This window comes from Zootoca vivipara, chromosome 8 (assembly GCF_965207765.1).
Source record: "Zootoca vivipara chromosome 8, rZooViv2.hap1.1, whole genome shotgun sequence".
NCBI lineage: Eukaryota > Metazoa > Chordata > Lepidosauria > Squamata > Lacertidae > Zootoca > Zootoca vivipara.
In genome coordinates, this window is record NC_142591.1 from 33475239 (window position 1) to 33482162 (window position 6924).

Sequence of the window (6924 nt, forward strand, 5' to 3'; positions counted from 1 at the left end):
GCTTCCAGGTCATGTGGCCAGCATGACAAAGCCGCTTCTGACAAACCAGAGCAGCGCACGGAAATGCCGTTTACCTTCCGGCTGTAGCGGTCCCTATTTATCTACTTGCACTTTGATGTGCTTTCGAACTGCTAGGTTGGCAGGATCTGGGACCGAGCAACGGGAGCTCACCCCGTCGCAGGGATTCGAACCGCCGACCTTCTGATTGGCAAGCCCTAGGCTCTGTGGTTTAACCCACAGTGCCACCCACATCCTATACAGATGGCTTAGTTTCAGGAGCTAAGAGGATTCCTAAAATGGTGCTTTCTAAAAGCATATGATTTGGTGTACTACTTCAGTAAAGCAAATATGTGCTTGGAATTGTGTTGGTCTAGCAGTCCCTTGTAGGTGTGGAGTACTCCATTAGTTTTGATGGTGATGTACCCAGTAAAATGAGTGTTCAGAGGTAGCCTTTTCATTAAAATGAATTGACAAGATTACACAGAAAATTCAGAATGGGATGGCACATGGGTATATATTTGTGTAACCCAAAGATGCACATAACAGGCATGGGATTGCAGCAGTATATCATGGGTGAATCTTTATTTTAATCCATAAGCAAGGATTCTTAGTATAGCTGAAGGCAATATATAGCACTGACATTATCAACTAGGAGCAGCATGTCAAAAAATAAAATACTCAGGCCAAGTCATCTTCATTTCTACTGGATATACATTTCAGATGATATATTTTGATTTATGTCTCCTGACATGCATTTGTTACATAAAGGTTGAGATTCTCTACAGAAAGAAATGGACCACACAGGATAGCAGTAGACAGGAAAGGGTAAAAAGTCTCACGACCCTTCTTTTGAAAATAACATCTTGGGAAATATGGATTTAAAACATCCAACTTTAGAGTAGAGAAAGTTAAAAAAACATACATGCCACATTTGATTCTGATTATCCACTGGAAAAATATATAAGGATTTGCACATTATATGAATCAGCTCTAAAGGTGTAGATTATCCTGTGAACTGCCCTGAGACGTGGGTAGAGGGTGGTATACAAATTTAATAAATAATAATAATAAGGTAGAAAGTTCATAACCACCATGCAGATTTCATACATTTTCTAGGGTCAGCCCTACCATTAGACAGAGTGCCTCAGTTTTTGATTGTCTTGAAAGGGAAACAAATAGTGATCACTCACAACCAGTGTTCAACATTCATAGTGTATGTATGGAACAAGCATGTAGAATAGAGATAATAGGGAGTCCTGACTCCTGAAGCATGCAAGCATGATGGAAGCAAGGGACAGAGGAAGGCAGAATTAGTATGAGAATAATGCAACAATACTTTTTTGAAGAAGTGTTGACTCTAGAAATAATGGGGTGCCATTTCAGGCAGAACACTTTCTTGGACCATCCCTGAACCAGTGTTTTACCAGCCCTGCTCTATATCAAGGAATGGTAGGAATAAGAGGACTTATGGTTGGTTCAAGCTCCTCAGAGATGAAATATTTGCAGTTCTTTTAAAAAAGTGACACTATGTTCAATGCTGATATATATGTCCATCAAAAAGCAAGCTCAGAGTGTTGATTATTATCTATGTCTTAATATTTCTTATCTTTTCTCCCATCTGATTCACTTTATCCTTAAATTTCATAACCTTGCTTCTGAGTAGATTGAGTTTAAAATAGGGTTCATTTTGTTCCATCTACAGAAACCCAATATTTGGCTATTGAATGTTGAATTTAAGGAAGCGGGTATGAAGCTCTTTGACCCCTACAGTTACAGGCAAATCTATTTCTGGATTTTTATTTCTTTTCCCATACTTTAACAAAAGGGTAAATAAATAAATCTTCATTACCCAGAATCAGTAGATTCTTGTCTCATGTACCGGTATCTACTGTGCACTCTCTCTGCAGTGAAGCTACCCTGAATTAAAATGACTAGATACACGCTTTTTAAAGTGCTAATCTGAGGGAAAGGAAAATCAACATTCAAATGGTAATTATTTAGAAAGTAAATTGATCAATTTGTTCTAAGCTCCATGAAGATGAACTGAGGTCAATCCACTTTGCCTATTAAGATTGTGAAGATATCTAGTTGGATTAGTTTCACAGTAAAAGCATGTTTTCCACTGGGGTTTCACAAGAAAATAGAACACCAAACTCTGTTAGGCATCAAGAAAAACAAAGTTTATATTTTACTGCAAATTGCCCAGTCAGTCTCCAGTACACTGACTATGTAAATAACCTCCCGGTTATTAGTTTCTAATACAGTAGCCCTCCCTGAGGTCAACGTAACTAAACAGAACTACTTACCTTGGCTTCAATTTTTATCATTTAAATAAACTTTAAACTATACTTAGGATTATGAAAATTGTAGATTGTAAATGATTCAAAGAGGCTCGCTCCTTCAGCTTTGTGTAGGAGGTAGGAGGAAGCCTCCTTTAAAATCCACCAGAATGAGCAACTTAGAATGCAGGGGATCTGCAGCTCAACAGGCAGTTTCCTGGCTCAGCCAACCTTAAGTCCCCAATACCAGCTCAACAAAAGAGACATCTCTGTATCTTGTTCATTCTGGCTCAGATGGGGTTCAGATGGCAGAGCTGAAGCAGACTGAGCAGATGCCAGTGTAAATCCTAAAATGGGGCATTCTGGGAGGTCTGGTGGGGGGTTAGAATGAAGAGAGGAGATTTATGCTGGATCCTAAGCCCAATCAGTTCAGTCACATGACCTGGAAAGATGGCATAGAACACTACAACAGTATAGTTTTTCTTCTGCCATGCTAAGGCAGTAGCCCTGCTACTGAATGGGGTTTGGGTGTGAGTAATTTTACGCTGCCTTAACTTGCACTGGCCTGCTTTGTGCCAGATTCTTGTGCATAGGATTGCTCGCAACATATACAGCCATCACAAATGCAAAGGCAGAAATCAACCAGCAAAGTGCAGAGAGCAGTAAACCTAAATTCAGACAAAGGAAAGCCGTGTGGTTGTGGTGGGGAGAGTTTTCAGCTGGCATCAAAACCTAAAGGCGTCAATGCTGATGATATATAAATGTGCATTTCTCTGTTTTCCCTAACCAATTCCCTGAGCTAGCCAGCCTCCATATTCCCTTCAAGGTCTGTGAAGTCCAAAGATGATCACACTTATTATTTATCTCAGCAATTTGGCAAGGAAGAGTTACCTGCGCCATTTCTATTGTCATCAAAGACGCTGATAATATTAAGAGAAGAATGCTTTGTTGTTCTCAATTCCTGATCTCGTTATCTGTACAAGAAAGCAGGACATTTTTTTTTAAAAAGAAAATGTTTATTCCTGTGATGATCCCAGTATCCAATAGTCATTTCTTGTTGAATAAGCCTTGTTTCTCTTCTGCACAGCATGGGAGAAGCAATGCTATCATAAGAGTGGAAGAGAATATACTAGTGACTGGTGTATCATCTTAAACAACTCAATACAAATTTAGAAGTTTGTTCCATTCTTAAAGAATCCCATCAGCATAGTGACTGTGCAGACCACTGCAAAAACTTTAGACACTGGTGAATTGCAGTTGCAACCAAAGGTGAATTGTAGTTGCAACCCAAGGAGGAAATGAGGAGTTGAGAAAGTAGGTTTTTTAGGGTGAACTCGGTCACTTTCTTAAATTAGTAAAAAAAAGTTTTTAAAAAAGGTAAAGGACCCCTGGACGGTTACCTCCAGTCAAAGGCGACTATGGGGTTGCAACGTTCATCTCGCTTTCAGGCCGAAGGAGCTGGCGTTTGTCCACAGAGCACTGTGACAGAAACCAGAGTGCATGGAAACACTGTTTACCTCCCCGCTACAGCAGTACCTATTTATCTACTTGCACTGGTGTGCTTTCAAACAGCTAGGTGGGCAGGAGCTGGGGCAGAGCAACAGGAGCTCACTCCTTCTTGAGGATTTGAACCGCTGACCTTCTGATCAGCAAGCCCAAAAGGCTCAGTGGTTTAGGCCTCAGCGTCACCCGCGCCCCTAGTAACATGCCTTCAGGAAAAACCAAAACAGTGAAGGAACTCAAGCTTTCAACTTTGCAGGTTTGGCCTGGAGTATTTTCAGTTCAGCCAACCTAGTTGAAGGGGAGCGACAACCCTAGTAGGGAGGCCACCCTACACCATCACCCACTGAAACCCCAGAACTCTGGGCAGGTGGGATAGGTAAGCCTCCAAAGCAACTTGTATTGTACAGGACTTGGGGATCACCCACCACCCATTAATTAGAGTGCAGGCAATTGGGAACACTGCAGAAATTATTTGTAAAATGAAAGAAAGGACACTTGCAAATACCCCTTGGCCAGCTCTAAAGTAAGTTAAGTGCAACAAACCCCCACACCTCACCCATGAGTAGTTCTCTGATTTTTCCCCCTCCACTGATAATTTTCAAGTTCAATTTCTTTTTTTCATTAATTGATGGGAGAATGGTTTTCATTCATTGATGGGAGAAAAATTCAGCACAGCACTGATAAAAATTGCTGTTTCTCTTCACCACAGATCCCAGACAAATACTGGATTTATTTATTTTAAAAAATGGGGGAATCAGCCATTGTGGTAGTTTTTTATTCCAGCATTTCTAGCTGTGACCTGAAACCTGCATATCACTTAAGGGAGCTACGTGTTCTCAGATTCCTGCTTGAGGCTGAGAACAGCTCCTCCTAACAATCACTCCCAACATTGAACCTGGAGAACTCAGAACCTTGTTCGCTATTTTGTAACATTTGGGTTAGCCTAACAAAGGTACAAGTTTGCAATGTTTTCTTTTGTTTGGAATCCAGCATGGCCTCTGCTATTGAAATTGATGTGACTTACTGTTCAGGCCTAGGCATGCTTTTCCTGAAGTACCGGTAAGTCATGGTGAGCTCAATGAGACTTCCTTCCAAGTATATATTTGTCACATTGCAGCCTTAAGTTGCCTATTACCTTGACCTGAAATGCATTCTGTATAGGTTGGGTTACAGCGAACATTCAAAAATCTGTGAAATATGGGCTGCTCCCATTTTGAGGCCTTCGAAATATTATTGAAAGTAGTTAGTTAGTTACCGCTTAACTGCCATGTATTCATCATCTATGAATAGACCTGGTGTGTGTGCATGTAATTCTCACAATGGCATTCTTAAAAAAAAAAACAATGAAGCTACAAAATTTCAAATGGTTCCAGGCTGTTTATAAAAGAAGTATCCTGATAAAGGATGGGTTCTCATTTTTGTGTGGGCAGGCAATCAATAATTTACTGCAGGTTTTTGTTTTGCTGCTGGACCCCTGACAAGGTGGCTCATTCTACAGCTTGGAAAAACCTCAGATTGTGTAACTGGGTGGTGCTCCAATACTGTATAAGTTTTCCAGATGTTACCACAAGATAACAGTCTAATAAAATGCCCACTTGACCATATCAGGAAACTACCACCCAATACAGAATGACTGTCAGGGCAAATTAGGTGGAGGAGAGAACATAACTGATGTCGTGTTTGGATTTTATGGGTGCACAATTTGCTGTGTGTGTGTGTGTGTGTGTGTGTGTGTGTGTGTGTGTGTGTGTTGGAGTCCATACAAAACAAAAAGCCCTGAGCAAAGATTTGCACAAATTCATGGAAACTGAAAGGCATTGGTGAACTCCATATACTGTCTCCATTCTTCTCTATGCCTACCCTATCTTGGTCTCGTGATCCAACTCAGTCCCCCCTTCCCCCCAGTGGGAATATGCACACTGGAATGTACTGACACATAGCAGTCATCTATTCTTCACATATTTGCTGTGTGTAACACCAGCCTAAAGGTAAAGGTAAAGGGACCCCTGACCATTAGGTCCAGTCGTGGCCGACTCTGGGGTTGCAGCGCTCATCTCGCGTTATTGGCCAAGGGAGCTGGCATACAGCTTCCGGGTCATGTCGCCAGCATGACTAAGCCGCTTCTGGCAAAACCAGAGCAGCACACGGAAACGCCGTTTACCTTCCCGCTGTAGCGGTACCTATTTATCTACTTGCACTTTGAGGTGCTTTCAAACTGCTAGGTTGGCAGGAGCTGGGACCGAGCAACGGGAGCTCACCCCGTCACAGGGATTTGAACCGCCGACCTTCTGATCGGCAAGCCCTAGGCTCTGTGGTTTAACCCACAGCGCCACCCGCGTCCAGCCTAGTGTCTGCCAAATAGAAAAATGTCCTAAACTACATGCCTAATTTGGCAAATTTTATCCTTAGCATAAATAATCAGTTTTGGGGTTGTTGTTGGTTTTTTTTGCTATGGTCATAATACAATATTTGAATAACTGTACTAGATAACTCACACATTTCACCTTCATATTTTTATTGCTATGAAATTGGTGGAGGCAGAGAATCCAATCCTCCCTTATTGTTTTCTTTGCTTAAAAAAATGTTCCTCTTCTTTTCTGAAAAGTTCCCTTTATATTTATTTTTTCTCTTTTTTTAAAAAAATGAGTGAATTATTTAGTAACTAATATGAATTCTGAAAGCAGAAGGAAAGGCAGCAAATGCATTTTAAAGGCTACTTAAATCACTGTTGGTTGATCCTTCCCTTGAAATTTGCTGAGCCTTCCTCTAAATGCTAATTGTAACCTGGATTATTATTTGCACATCTTAAACCTTTGATACAATTCATGGGTGTGTTTTTTTCTTTAATGAAACTTGATGTAAGTACTATAGCATATTTACCTAAGTAGCACAGAAATCTGATTTGGCATATGGCTAGTATATGCTCTTAAACCCCAAGGCGCCAGGAAAAGGCATTAGACACAGTGACTAGTATATGTCAGGTGGTGAGGGAAGCTCTTTTGCTAACTGCAAACCAGTCAACCTCAAAATTCATTAAATTGGTATGAGTTCCAGCACTTATGATGATGAAGTTCCATCAAGTTCATCTTACGTGCAAAGTCAACTTTCATATACTTTGTTATGTAAGGAGGGAAGGGATGTG